This window comes from Felis catus, chromosome D4, assembly GCF_018350175.1.
Source record: "Felis catus isolate Fca126 chromosome D4, F.catus_Fca126_mat1.0, whole genome shotgun sequence".
Lineage (NCBI taxonomy): Eukaryota > Metazoa > Chordata > Mammalia > Carnivora > Felidae > Felis > Felis catus.
In genome coordinates this window covers 57,442,340-57,458,644 of record NC_058380.1, presented here as the reverse complement: position 1 = coordinate 57,458,644, position 16,305 = coordinate 57,442,340, and positions in this window count along the sequence as shown.

Below are 16,305 nucleotides of genomic sequence, written 5' to 3'. Positions count from 1 at the left end.
AGCCTGCTTGAGATTTTCTTTCCCTCTCTCTCTGCCCCTCCTTTGCTGGTGTTCTCACTCTCAAAATAAATAAATAAACTTAAAAAAAAAATCATAGATTTAGTTTCAAAGATGCCCAACATAGCAATGTTTATAATAATAGAAAATCGGTAAAGATCTAAATTTCTAATAGGGCATTGAATAATTAAATTATGTTACATATACATTAAAATCAGTCCATTAAACACTGTTTCAGAGATGTGTGATATCAAACACTGCTCACTGCACATAGGTAAGTGAAAACAGAAAGTTGAAACATCTATGTCATGAGCCCAGTTTCATTAAAAACACACACACACACACATACACACACACACAGAGTAGAAACCTGGAACAATATAAATCAAATGCTGAGAATGGCTATCTCTTGGAGATAGTATGGTTTAGAATTTTATATATCACTGTATTGTCAATGATATGTATTACTTTTGTAATTAAGAAAAAAATTGAGATTTAAAAAAAATTTTTTTTTAATGTGTATTTATTTTTGAGACAGAGACAGAATGCGAGTGGCTTAGGGGCAGAGAGAGAGGAAGACACAGAATCCGAAACAGGCTCCAGGCTCCGAGCTGTCAGCACAGAGCCCGATGCGGGGTTCAAACCCACGAGCTGTGAGATCATGACCTGAGCTGAAGTCAGACGCTCAACCGACTGAGCCACCCAGGCGCCCCGAGATTTTTTTTTTTTTAAACGATGTAAGAGATGAAAGGATACCAAAAGATTTGTTTTGTTTGTTTTGTTTTTTAAGTAGCCTTCACGTCCAGCACGGAGCCCAATCCGGGGTGTGAACTCACAACCCTGAGATCAAGACCTGAACTGAGATAGAGTCCAATGCTTAACCAGCTGAGCCATCCAGGTGCACCCCTCCCAAAAGATTTTTTAAAATCTCACTTTAATAGGTCTGCAGTTTGCATTTAACAAATATACCAGTCAAAATTGATGGAGTTTTTATGTATAAATTACCAGTTTATTTATTCAAAACACTTAATGCCTCTTTTATACAATGCTACCACAGTTCGTGTACAGATCAATAAATAATTGTTGAATTTAATTATCTAGTGTAAGATTTTTATAAATGATTAGGATGACGTTGGGGCGCCTGGGTGGCTCAGTTGGTTAAGTGTCCGACTTCAGCTCAGGTCATGATCTTGTGGTTCATGAGTTCAAGCCCCGTGTTGGGTTCTGTGTTGACAGTTTGGAGCCTGCTTTGGATTCTGTGTCACCTTCTCTCTCTGCTCCTCCCCCACTCGTGCTCTCTCTCTCTCTCTCTCTCTAAAATACATAAACATTTAAAAAAGGTAATTAGGATGAAGAGAAACACAGAGAAGTTCCTGCTAACCACCACCTTGCTCTTGAAACTCTCATGACTTTTGCCACGGCTCATTTGCCTAGTCATGCTCCCATCTCGGTGTCTACTAATCTATCACTGTGGTGAAGGTCCTCTTCCTCCTCTGAACTGTGAGCTTCCTCCCCTCTCCCCACGCCCTGGTCCTCAGCTTTCTGCATTCTTCTTTCTATGCTCATTTCCTTGGTGAGTTCACCCCTAGTCATGGCATCATCACCTGTCACCTCAATGTAGATAATTTCTGCTGGAACATGACCTTGTTTCACTGGGTGTGGGCATGTGTGCTGTCACTGTTACATATATAAGGTATTTTAGCATTGCACAACAGTAATGATTAGAATTTTACACAACTCACCACGGAAAAGATTGCTTGGAGGATTTGAGGAAGAGTTGTTGGCATTAATGACGGTGAACTCTTTCCCCCACCTCATAAAGTAAACCAAATAAAAATACATAAATAGAAAAAAAAGTCAGCAAATCAGGTATTTAAAATTTGCAGGTTAATGGTATACCTTTGTTTGGAGAAGGAATAAACTAAGTAAGTGAATTAATTGGCCAACAGAAGAATTTTTTTAAGGTTCCACATTTATAAAACTCACTTAAATGAAGACAGCACACATTTTTATCAATCACATCTTTGTTTTATTATTTTTCTGGTAGTCAGTCCTAGTCAGCTGATCATATTACTCTTGTGGACTCAGCTTCAAGACAAATCTTCTAACTGCCTCCCTCCCCTTCCAATCAGATTCCTGCTCTTAAGCTTCTCCTATATGAAACTGTAACCCACAGGAGTCTTGCAAATTCATTATTTAGACCCAGGGTATGTTAATCATAGGTCCTGAAATAGGCTAAGGGCTACAGACATTCCTCAGACCCAATACCCAGAGCAAAGAGGTTACAGGCTTTTAGAATAGGAAGATAGAATTTTTAAATTAATCTTTTTTAACATTTTTTATTTATTTTTGAGACAGAGTATGAATGGGGGAGGGGCAGAGAGAGAGGGAGACAGAGAATGGGAAGCAGGCTGCAGGCTCTGAGCCATCAGCCCAGAGCCCGACGTGGGGCTCGAACTCACGGACTGTGAGATCGTGACCTGAGCTGAAGTCGGACGCTTAACCGACTGAGCCACCCAGGCGCCCCCAAGAATTTTTAAATTAATTTTTTACTAATCCTGGCAGGAAGGAAAGAAAGAAAGCACATGGTAGGAAGTTCCACAGAATATTACTCCATAGGAAAGGTCATCAAAACCCCTAAGACCACAAGCAAGGCTAGGCCCAGATACCACCAGCTCAGAATAATAGCAATAGAACCCAAAATTCACTGAAGGGTAGAACCAGCCTTAACATCTAGCTAATAATAACGCTCAGACAAGCAAAACAGGAGAAAAGGAGATGACTGAGGAAAACAAAAATTCTAAGGCTTAGAGTCACTAACACCTCTAGATACCTAGGCCTATAATCCTGGGCCATACTCTGTGGTGACTGCTTATTAGGTACATAAAGAGTCAGCTTTTGCAGCTTGCCAGCCATGCAGAGGGGTTATTAGAAGTATGTATATATGGGAGTTACTGCTCAGAAAGGGAGAGCTAGCCAAAGTAAACCAAAGATCAAGAACCAAGGGGAATGAGTTAGGCATCAGAATCAGAGTGGCAGAGACAGAAAAAAAGGGTGAGCTGCTAGGAAGTGGTAAGAATGTAACCAAATTTGTAGGATGGCTCAGGTCCACAGACTGGGATTCACTTGCATCTTGCTGAACCTCACCAGGTTAAAGGCAGAGCTCTGACGGTATCACATCTCTATGGGAGCCTTCTCCATCCTCTCAACCCCTGCTACCTCCTAGAGTCCAAGTTTCTTCAGATTTGACAGGCAGAAGGCTGCCACGTTATTAGTGGTCTGGGAGCTCCAGGTCTGCTCCTCTGATCCTCTGTAGCCCACCCACCCTATCAAATATTATAGGTAACTTCAGCAGCACCAGGAGTCCAGCCAAACACTCTGACATCTCTCTACAATAGGCTGTAATGGTACACCTTCTGTGACACCATACTATAGCTTTCTCCCAAACCACCTGGCAGCTGTCTCTTACTGACTCTTCCTTCTCTACCTGTCCCTTGGGTTGATTGGTATTCCTTGAGGCTTTATTCTAAATATTCTTTTTTTCTCCACTCAGCTCTCTCAATAATTATATCTATACCCATGCATAACTTCAATAACTATTTCTATGTGCCAAGCATGGATTGCCAATCCATTTCCATCACCTCCAAATTAATATATTCAATTGCCTACTGGACCTCTTCACTTGATGGAGTTGCAAGCACTTCAAATTCAATGTCCAAAATCAGACACATGATTTCCCCCCAAAATATCTTCCCACCCCAAAGTTCTCTTGCTCAGTAACTGGCACCATCATCCATCTACATGCTGAAGCCCAAAACCTCAGTCATCCCTGAATTCTCATCTCCCTCACTGTCCACATCTAAGTCTTGCTGGATACACCTCCAAAATATGCCCTCAAATCCATGCAATTCTCCACTGTGCTACTCTATATAGTGCAAACCACTATCATCTTTCACCTGAACCAATGTAACTGCCCTTTAACTTGTCTCCCAGACTCTAGTGTTGATCCTCTCCAATCTGCCTATAAAACAGCCAAAATGTAGTGCTGGCCGAGTCACTCCTCTGCATAAAATCCTTGACTTGCCTCCCCTTTAATTTTTTTTAAGCTTATTTATTTTTGAGAGAGAGACAGAGTGAGCGAGCAGGGGAGGGGCAGAGAGAGAGGGAGAGAGAGAATCCCAAGCAGGCTCCACACTGTCAGCAAGGAGCCCAACGAAGGGCTGGATCTCACAAACCATGAGATCATGACCTGAGCTGAAACTAAGTGTTGGATGCTCAACCGACCGAGCCACCCAGGCACAACTGGCCTCCCCTTTAAAGGATAAACTATAAACACCTTAACATGGATTTCAAGGTGCTCCTTGATCTGGCCCCTGCCTACCTCTTCAGCCTCATCTCACCTCACATCCCACCCCCTCTTCATGCTCCAGATACCCTGAACTTCTTTCATTCCTTTCCATTCTCTCACCTTTGCACATACTGTTCCCTCTATCTGAAACACTTCCCACCTTCCACACAATCACCTCAAAATCAGTAAGATCACTGTGTAAACATCACCACTTCCTTTACAGACAAGGTCTCCCCCCAAATATGTATAGTCCAATAATACTCTGTTCTTTCTCCAGAATATGTTTTAAATGTTTATTTATGTATTTTGAGAGAGAGGAAGGGAGGAAGAGAGAATCCCAAGCAGGCTCCACACTGGGGGCTCAATCTCACGAACTGTGAGATCATGACCTGACCCCAAATTAGGAGTTGGATGCTTAACTGACTGAGCCACCCAGCCACCCCCCCTCTGTAATGTTTTTTAAACTTCATATTGTTCAAACTTAATTATACATATTTATTTGTGTTTATTCCATTTTCTCTACAAAATGCTGTATCCTCAGTGCTTAGGACAATGTATGGTATAACAGACTCTCAACATCAGAATAAATTTAAAAAATGAGTAAATGACAAAATCTAGATAATTTGGATGGCTCCTCAAAAAATGGGTTCTTAAAAACAAAATGGGTTCCTTAGGATGAGGAGAGATAAAAGAGGGATGCTGAGGGAAATAGCAGACTACAAGAATCTATCCTCACAGGTTTGAGAAGGCCAGCGGTAACAGATGTGTTTCAACCATACGCTTTTCTTCCAAAACTGAAACAGGAAGAAATAGAAACTTTGAACAGACCCATAACCAGTCAAGAAATCAAATTAGTAATAAAAAATCTCCCCCAAAAAAACAAGAGTCCGGGGCCAGATGGCGTTCCAGGGAATTCTACCAAACATTTAAGGAAGAGTTAACACCTATTCTCTTGAAGCTGTTCAACCATATGCTTTTCTTGGCAATGAGTGAGTGTAGCCAGCATTGGGGCACGGGTGGTGCTGAGACATGGATAAACAGTCCCCCTGAAGCTAAGTGCACTGAGCTACCTGATCAGGTAGGCCACATGCCTCTGGCATCTATCCTAACCTACTTAGATGGGCCCAATCAGCCCCTCTTGGCAACAGGTACACAGGCCTGCATCATTCCACATGCAGTCTTGCCTTACCTCATCAAAGGTAGTGGATGACTTGGCTGGCACCCTCTATTCACATGAAGGTTTTATACATCTTCACAGTTGCTGATACCACATCCTTCAGAAGTGCCCAACCCATTTAAAATAGATCTGATCATTTAATCTTTGAGGTACTGCTCAGACTCTCTTGAATAAAAATTGCTTGGTCCCTTAGAGAGTCACCTCTCTCCCACTTCTCTGAGATGAATTTGGATGTATGAGGGGGAAGGGGACTTTGTAGCAGCAAGAAAAAGTTGGGACTCCTTGAGCGAGTGGGCCTCTGGCTTCCCAGATCTCCAGAGCAATGGATGGATTACATTGCACTGTCTTCCCCTGGCGCTATTTTTCTGAGTCTGGTTACGATGCTTATCACACCACACCCCTCAGATGCTTGTACATTCAGCACGGATGCAACAGAAACCCTTCATAGTCTCTGCACCAAGGACTTCCCTACTGCACCTGGGAAATGCCCCATATCTTGACCTCCTAGGTCAGACATTTTCACAAAGTCTCACTGATGCCTCTTTTACAATATCTCTCCATTTAATGTCTACATTTCTCTTCCTACTATCTAGTTCCAGTTTTACCAGCAAGAATGAGTTCCATGATGGATTAATGATGTCCACTATAAACAGACAGGGGAGTCACACCATGAATGACGCATGTACTGATCCTTCCTCTCGTCTTCCTCAAATCCATTAATCCAAATCAATCTGCCCTGTTTGTATATATCAAAATCTTACTCATCTTTCAGAACTAGTTCAATCCTTATTTCTTCTATGAAGGTTATCCTCAGCCATAGTGGTCTCATCCTGCTCTGAATTAACACCACTTGTTATTTGGTTATTAACATTTGTACTAGTTTATTAATGTTAATAGTAAATAACACTTATTACTGATACTTGAGGTGGCTTGTAGAATGGTGGTATCATTAACACAAATAAAGTATGATGGCTTTAAGGAACATATGATCGGTTAGTTATAGGAGATATCTAGTTCTCTGGTTATCAGGAAAGAGAACTAGGAGTTCCGTGATGATACTAACAGCAAACTCTTTTGGCAAAAAGATATTACCAAAAACAGGATTAGAAACAAAACCAAACTGTTTTGTATAAACCAAAGTCTGGTCACTACATCTAGTGACAGGAGCATGAGATCACTTACTGATTTCGTGAGTTTGAGCCCCACATCGGGCTCTGTGCTGCCAGCACGCAGCTGGATGGAGCCCACTTCAGATCCTCTGTCTCTCTCTCTGTCCCTTCCCCACTCGTGCGCACACGTGCAAGCATGCACTCTCTTTCAAAAATAAACATAAAAAATTAATAAATATTGCATGAAGACAACAGTACACACAACAAATGTTTAAAATCTATTCTACAATATATCCTTTTCTGAGAGGTAATCACCTTTATTTCAGATTCTTCCTTTCCTACTGTATTTGTTATGCAGTGAAGAAAAGCTAAAGAAGTGATCGAAATGGATAATTAGCACAAAAAGACCTAGGTATAATAGTTAAAACTATAAAATTTCTAGATATAGAAGAAAACACAGGAGAAAATCTGTGACTTTGTTGTAAGCAAAGATTTCTTGTGCAGGGCACAAAGAGCACTAACTGTAAAAGAAAAAAAAAGTAAGAAATTAGACTTCACCAAAATTCAAAACTTCTGCTGTTCAAAAGACACAAGGAAAAATGGCAAGCCACTCACTGGGGGAATATTTTCAATTCATATATTCACATATACTCACAATTCATATACTCACTTGTATTTTGAATAAAGAACTCTTACAGCAATAAGACCAACATTCCAATTTTTTAAATAGGCAAAAGATTTAAATAGACTTCACCAAAATATGAGATATTGGTGGCAAATAAGCACATGAAAAGATGCCCAGTATCATTAATTGCTGGGGAAAAGCAAATTACAACCACAATGAGACATCACTACAAACCTTGGGGCGCCTGGGTGGTTCCATTGGTTGAGCATCCGACCTCGGTTCAGGTCATGATCTCACAGTTTCTGAGTTTGAGCCCCATGTTGGGCTCTGCACTGACAGCATGGAGCCTGCTTTAGATTCTGTCTCTCTCTCTCTCTGCTCCTCCCCCATTTGTACACACATTCTCTCTCTCAAAAATAAACATCAAAAAAAAAATTTTTTTTTAATTTTTTTTTCAACGTTTATTTATTTTTGGGACAGAGAAAGACAGAGCATGAACGGGGGAGGGGCAGAGAGAGAGGGAGACACAGAATCGGAAACAGGCTCCAGGCTCCGAGCCATCAGCCCAGAGCCTGACGCGGGGCTCAAACTCACCGACCGCGAGACCGTGACCTGGCTGAAGTCAGACGCTTAACCGACTGCGCCACCCAGGCGCACCCCCCCCCCCAAAAAATTTTTTTTAATAGAATGATTTTAAACACTGACAATACTAGGGGTGCCTGGGTGGCTCAGTCAGTTACGCCCCCAACTCTTGAATTTTGGCTCAGGTCATGATCTCATAACTGGTGAAATTGAGCCCTCCGTCAGCTCCGTGCTGACAGCACAAAGCCTTCTTGGGATTCTCTCTCTTCTTCTCTCTCTGTCCCCCCTTAACTTGCACACATATGCATGCGCACACATGCACACTTTCTCCTTCTCTCTCCCAAAATGAATAAACTTTTTTTAAAAAGTAGAAAGCAACCTAAATGTCCATCAGCAGATGAATGGACAAACTCATTATCATTAAATGCTGGGGAAGTAATTGTGGCATATCCAACAATGAAATACTACTCAGCAAAAAAAAAGGATAAATTACTGACATACACAAAAACATGAATGGATATGAAAAACGTAATGCCGAATTAAAGAAGCTAAGAACAGGACACATACTGTATGATTCCATTTATATCAACCTCTACAATAGGTAAAACTAATCTACAGTGATAGAAATATAATCAGTGGATGTCTGGGGTGGGGTGAGGGGAGACCGCAAAGGGCAACAGGGGACTTTGTGTGTGTGTGTGTCGGGGGGTAACAGAAGTGACTAGTCTGGGAAGATGATTATATAAGTGCAAACATCTACGTTGTACACTTGAAAACACGTACATCATCTTGCTTGTAAATTATATTTCTGTAAAGTTGAAAAAATAATTATTTTGCAACAGTTAAGGAGTTAAACTCTTTTTTATTACCAACAGTGGCTGGCCAGCAAATCATTAGAGGTTTAGCAGCCCATATATAGTATAGAATTATCCTTTACCAGTCAGCCTTCTGAAACACACCAGAGAAATGGGTTCTGTCCAGTGGAAATGCAGTACCTTAGAATTTGTTTTCTAATTCACAGAAGTTAGTGAATTTGCACATCCTCTCCTGATTAACCTAATTTAATTTTTTAAAAATCAGGCTTAGGGTGGGGTGTCTGGGTGGCTCAGTCGGTTAAGCTTCCAACTTTGACTCAGGTCATGATCTCATGGTCCATAGATTTGAGCCCCACATTGGGCTCTGTGCTGACAGCTCAGAGCCTGGAGCCTGCTTCAGATTCTGTGTCTCCCTCTCTCCCTGCCCCTCCCCGACATGGGCTGTCTCTCTCAAAAATAAACATTAAAAAATCGTTTTTTTGATAATAATAAGAAGAAAAATCAGGCTTAGGGTGCCTGGGTAGCTCAGTCAATAAGCACTTGACTTTGGCTCAGGACATGATCTCACAGTTTATGAGTTTTGAGTCCCATATCAGGTGAGCTCGAGCCCTACTTTGGGTGAGCACAAGTCCCTCTTTGAGTGAGCCCTGCTTCTTTGTCCCTCCTAGGATTCTCTCTCTCTCTCTGCCCCTTGCTCACTTGTGCCCTCTAAATAAATAAATAATAAAAAATAAAATAAAATAAAATTAGATTTACTTAAAAATATAAAAATCAGGCCTGTCCTCCTGGGATTCTCTCTCTGCCCTTGCTCACTTGTGCCCTCTCTCTAAATGAATGAATGAATGAATGAATGAATAAAATAGATTTCATTAAAAATAAAAAATAAAAAATCAGGCCTAAGCAAGGATAACAGCTGAAGAAAGCTATTTTTTTTATGTTTATTTATTTATTTTTGAGAGAGACAGCACAATCAGGGTGAGGCAGAGAGAAAGAGAGACAGAATCCGAAGTAGGCTCCAGACTCCAAGCTGTCAGTGCAGAGCCCAATGTGGGGCTCGAACCCACAAACCATGAGATCATGGCTGAGCCAAAGTTGGACACTTAACCAACTGAGTCACCCAGGTGCCCCAAAGCTATTTTTTATCTACACCTCCATCTTAGACCTTTCTTTACTGGCTTAGTTCAAGTCCTGTGGTGTGGTTTTAACATTTACTAGGGATTGAGGTGCATTGAGTTAAGAGGATGAGAGAGTGCAAGATAGAGCAGGTAGGGAGGGAAGTGGCAGGTTGTATTTTTGCTTTGTGTCCTTCCTGTGCTTAGAAGAAAGCTGAGGGGGCACCCCCCAACAAATGAGGGGGCAGGTGGAGAGGGGCACCTGGGTGGCTCAGTTGGTTACGAGACAGTCTGACTCTTGATTCCAGCTCAGGTTATGATCTTGTAGTTCATGAATTCAAGTCCCACGTCATGCTCTGCGCTGACAGTGTGGAGCCTGCTTTGGATTCTCTCTCTGTTTGTCCCCACTTGTGTTCTCTCTCTCTCTCAAACTAAACTTAAAAAAAAAAAAAGGGGGCGCCTGGGTGGCGCAGTCGGTTAAGTGTCCGACTTCAGCCAGGTCACGATCTCGCGGTCGGTGAGTTCGAGCCCCGCATCAGGCTCTGGGCTGATGGCTCAGAGCCTGGAGCCTGTTTCCGATTCTGTGTCTCCCTCTCTCTCTGCCCCTCCCCCGTTCATGCTCTGTCTCTCTCTGTCCCAAAAAATAAATAAAAACGTTGAAAAAAAAAAAAAGAAATGAGGGTAGGGGTGATGAATTCAGTGGACATTTGTCATTTCTAGTTCACAGCATCCATGCTCACTTCCTAAGAGTACTCTGATGTCATTTCAGGCAATTAACTCCCCCGTTCTATGTAAATATTTGTTGGGAGAGTAAAATCAAGTTTTCCCTCCCTCCATTGAAACCAAGCAAGATAGCTGAGCAGTTCTTTCTCTGTCAGTTCCAAGCCTGGTTCCTTAGGTCTCCCTTCCATCCTGTGAGGCTCTCCTCAATGGAGAAATAAATCTTTTAAGTCCCCTCTTCCTATGCTCTCCGCCATTGTTTTTCAATCTCCCTCCTTAGAGTCAATGTCTGTTATAGGGGTGCCTTGGTGGCTTAGTTGATTGAGCGCCTAACTTCATTTCAGCTTAGGTAATGATCTCACAGTCCCCCATCAGGCTCCGCGCTGGCAGTACAGAGCCTGCTTGGGATTCTGTCTCCCTCTCTCTCTGCCCCTCCCCTGCTTACCCTGTCTCTCAAAAATTAAACTAAAAAAAACTCCTGTTATCAGTTTGGTGTATTTTCTTCCAGATGCTTTCTATACATCTCATTCTTGTTTGTAAACAACTAACTGTATGTGTCACATAAATTGGGTATTATACATATTGTTGTGCAACTTGCCGTTTATGAGCTGTAATCTTCTATTTCTTTTGTATCTTTTCATCATGCCTGATTAAAACTCTCCACACAAAAATCCTGCCAAAAGTGGTGTCTAGAAGTAGGGTGGGACTCAGTTAATCTCACTATTTTATATAGCCCTTTAATTACCCATAACAGGATGGACTTGGGCAAAAGTTCAGCTAGGTGAACAATAAGGATCCTAAAGAATACTAACAATGTGTCAGGCTGAAAAGTCCTTCTAGGCAATACAGAGAAGGTTCTTCAGCAGGGAAATCTCATGATAAAGACAATGCTTCAAGAAGTATAACATGGCAGCTGTGAATATAATATAGACCAGAAGAAAGAGAGATTGGGTAGCAGAGAGACCTGTTCAGCGGCTAACAGGAGATAGATCTGAAGAAATAAAATTCTGGCTTATAGTGGAGCCAGAGAAATGGAGAGAAACTTATCACTGAATTATAAGAAGTTAGACTAGTAGATTTGAAGCCTGGAATTAGAAGAGCTAAATTTGAATTCCAACCCTGACATGTATTGGCTGTGTGACTTCTGGCAAGACACTTCTCTGCTCTGTATCTTAGTTTCTCTGTCAGTAAAATGAAGAACTTAGGATATCAGGGCTTTTACAATTTTTTTCCAGTAGAACCCCCCTCCCCCTTTTTTTTTCGGGGGGGGGGGGGAAGGCAAGACTTTTCTGGCTGAAGCCTAGGGAAAAGGCTCAGAGCCTCAGCTGTCCTTCATCTCACTTCTCTCAGCCACCTCTGTGACATTCTTGAGATATCTCCAGAGGACTAGAGAACATTTGAGAAATTTCTAAAGACTCTACTACCAACTCTAATATTCAATGACTCAGGGGGGTAAACTTGGCAGAGGTGCCTAGGAAAACAGTAATGACTTTAAGAGTTGCCACAGAATCATGTAATAGAAAGGGTAAATTGACCTCCAATAAATTTGCCTGCTTTTCTTCCAGGCCAAACTCAATTTAATGTCCCAAATCGCATCCAAACCTTGTGCAATCAGTACTCTAACCTCCATATAAACAATACCATCACAAATAATTCACTAACAGTTCAGCTCATTCCAGTCTGAGGTCAGCCAATTAATCAAACATTCTTCCTTACTGAACCAAAGTCTGTCCCTCTATCACTGTCATCTGAAATAAAGGTGCTTATTCTACCTTCTGGAACTAAAGCAAGTAAATCTGACCCCTCCTCCACAGGAGAATCCTTCAACTATTTGAAAAGAGCTATCAAGTCAATCTTATCACCCTTTATTTCCTCTTGCTCTCACCTGCCATGATGCTCCATGGAGGTGGCCTGCTCCAGTTCTGGATCAATTCAACATTTTCTAAGCATCTAAGTGCCCATATGTGCAAGCAAATTTTCATTTATTCATGGCTTTAGAGACTTAAACCAGATGATCTACCTTAAAACAAAGACTAGCTTTATAATGAAATGTAAATAGAACTCAAACTCATTATCTGGTAACTATTCTTTTCTTGCTAAACGTTAGCTGTTCTCAGTTTATCAGATTGCTAAATCTTTTGACCCAAAGCTAATTGTGAAAACCTCTATCCAGGGATCCAAAAAGATTCAAGACTCAAGGTTCACTGAAGCAACTATAAATAATAGAAATAATATTATGCATCCTGATTCCAAAGCCTGTAATCACATCAACTCTCAGGTGAATATAATTCTCACCAGTATAAAAATTCAATTACCACCAACATGACACAGAATATCAATGGTGTGAGTAACAGAGCTTCATTTACCCTTCTCCATTCCACCCATTGTAGATTCCACCACCCAGTCTGTATAATTAGGATCTGTGGATTGGGCCTGGGTATCTGCCAGTCTGGGTAGTTTGGGAATGGGGAATAGAAAGTATGACTGAGCCCCCAAGAGAAATCAAGCCAGCATAGCCACAGTCCATGATGCCTGTAGGAGCTCAGAGTCTTTACGGTTTCCTGTGCTCCAGTTGTCCTGGTAACCTGAGGCCTCCTTATTTGTGTTGGCATCATGGGGCCAAGAGCGGAAGCAAAGCTGGAGCACCAGCAAGATTTGCAGGAAAAAAATGTGGGTAATGCAGCAGTTATGCCACAGGAGGGTCAAGCCTAGGGCAAAAGAATTACCTGGTTAGGGGAGAAGAGGGGGGAGCGTCTTGTAAAAATCAGATTTACAGATTCCACTTCCAATGTTTCCGATTCAATAGGTCTAGGATGAGCTCAGAAACCTGCAATTTTAAGAAGCTACCTCCTACCAAGTAAGACAAAGACCGCACTTTCGAAAACCCAGGCTAAGCAAACAAATTGGCAGCTGGAGAGAAAAAGTACAACCACCTATCCATTTCAGAAAGCCCATATTACAGCATAGTAGTTCTCAACATAGGCAGGGAGGGTAGTGGTGGATTTTGCCCTCCAGGGGGACATGTGGCAATGTCTGGAAATATTTCTGGTGGTCACAGTGGAGGTCAGGGATGCTGCTAAACATCCCACAGTTCACAGGACTGCCCCCCAACAATAAAGGATTATCCAGTCCAAAACATCAGCGCCATGGTTGAGGATATTCTGCCCCTCAACCCCATCACCTCCAATCCACAGAAATCAATGCTACATACACAGTTTTAGGTCACGGCACAGAGAATTGTGTGAGGACCTCTGGAAAAAATGAGACCCCCAAAATCATTTTAAAAAATAGTAAATGTTATTAAAGATATGGATAAAGAGGAGATTGGAGGAGAGGGAGGTAGGTATGGACAATGATGGTAAGCCAAAGAAAAAATCAAGGGAGGACGAGGCATTGGGTGACAAGAGTGGGAAAGGAATGCCATTCCCTCAATGGATACAGCCCCTCCCTATGTAGAAGACAGGTAAAGAGAAGATAAATCTATTAAAAATAACTTAAGTCAAAAAAAAGAGGGGAGGCACCTGGGTGGCTCAGTCGGTTGAGTGTCTGACTTCGGCTCAGGTCATGATCTCGCAGTTGACAAGTTTGAGCCCCGCATCAGGCTCTGTACTGACAGCTGGGAGCCTGGAGCCTGCTTCGGATTCTGTCTCCCATTCTCTCTGCCCCTCCCCTACTCATGCTCTGTCTCTCTCTGTCTCAAAAATAAATAAACATTAAAAATTCTTTTAAAAAGAAGAAAAAAGAAAGAAGGAAGGAAAGAAGGAAAGAAATAAAAAAGAAAGAAAAAGGAAAATGGGTAAAGGAACTGTGAAGAAGGAGCTTTATTAGTATGTGTCAAGCATAGACATGGAATGAAAGAAGACAACAGAGATTCTTATGTAAAAGAATACTAAATAGAAACTCTTCAGCAATGATAAGAAAACAGGAGGACTCCTAGGAGGAGGTCAGGAATTATGTGAGAAAGGAAAAGAAAAATTATTTATGACACTATAGCCCTAATCTCTCATTCCCGAGTCCCGCCCCTAGAAAGATAGGTAGGGGGAAAGTTCCTTGATTTTCCCAAGCAGAAATACTAAAAGGGAAGGGAAGTTGAAGAGGAGCACAGCTAAGAACTCGCCTCAAAGGAGAAGAGGGTGGTACTCAAAGAGAATAGAGGAGTAAGGTTCAAAGAGGAGGAGAAAATATATTTTGGGGAAAGAAGGGAAAAGAGAAGGGAGAGATTTGTTAGCCACTTGAGGGAGAGGGACTTCAGGGACTCTTTCTCTTTGGGGAAGAGATTAAATGCAGATTTCTCCCCCCTCCCCCCCTTTTTTAGAAATGTTTATTTGAGAGCGAGCAAGCACGAGCAGGGGAGGGGCAGACAGAGGGGAAGAGGGAAAGAATCCCAAGCAGGTTCCACACTGTGCTGTCAGCAACAGAGCCTGACGCAGGGCAGGGCTTGATCTCACAAACTGTGAGATTGTGACCTGAGCTGAAATCAAGAGTTGGACGCTTAACCAACTAAGCCACCCAGGCGCCCTGAGAAATTTTTTCTTAAGCATTGCTTTTGGTACATGAGAGATGAGATTCTAACCTTCATCTTTTACCCCTTCAATAAAAACTGACATTACTCATCAAGGCTTTGGGTTTGTGTTGTTTCTCAGCTATGACAACATAGAAGACTGGCCTTTAGGCAGACCAAGAGCCCAGTTACACACATTTTTACCATTTTTTGAAATGACCATAAGATTTATGGAGTAGCCAAAAGACAGCCATATGACAACATACTAACTCTGAGTTTAGAGCTGTACTAACACAACAGCCACTCACCTCATATGGCTATTTACATTTAAATTAATTAAAATTTAAAATTCCAGGGGCACCTGGGTGGCTCAGTCGGTTAAGCATCGGACTTCAGCTCAGGTCATGATCTCACGGCTAATGAGTTCGAGCCCCGCGTCGGGCTCTGTGCTGACAGCTCAGAGCCTGGAGCCTGTTTCAGATTGTGTCTCCCTCTCTCTCTCTGACCCTCCCCCGTTCATGCTTTCTCTCTCTCTGTCTCAAAAGTAAATAAACGTTAAAAAAAAAAATTAAAATTTAAAATTCCATTCCTCACATTAGCCATATTTCAAGTGCTCAAAAGCCACATGTGACTAGTGGCTACTGATTAGCCAAGACAGGTAGAGAACATTTCTATCATCACAGAAAGTTCTATTAGTGCTAAAGAAAAAAGCTTAGACAAATAGCTAACAAAAAACAAACGCTTTTCAAATCTTTAAAGAGCTGCCGCACTGAAAAACAAGTCGATTTCTTCCATATCATTTCAAAGAGCAGAACTAAGGGGGAAAATGAGATGCTATAAGAAGCCAGATTTCAGCTTAACAAGCCTCTAGTACCTAGAGCCAGATAACAGAAGGGGTGGCCTCTGACTGCAGGAGGAAGTAACCCATTTTATTCAATATAGAGAAAGCAAAGATCAACTTGATCATCTTTCAGAGACAACAAAAAACTAGATGCCTTCTAAGTATCTAGTTTTGAGTCTATAATTTTAAGAAAAGAGCAATTTATAAATAAAAGTGAGTCATAAATAGAATTTTAAAAGTCACTACTGCCATAAATAGATTGTAGAGCAGGCAGGAACAATGAAAATTTATAAGTAGCCAGGTAATTTAGTCAAAATTAATGGTGGTTAGCTAGGGGCTAATTATTGGTGGTAGGGGCTATCATGAACGTAATAGTTCGTAAGGAGGAAAAAAAATGATAAGAACTTGTTAAGAATGGTTCAAATGGCACAGAGACAAGGTAGAAAACTTCAATATGGGTTATTAATGGAATCTCGAT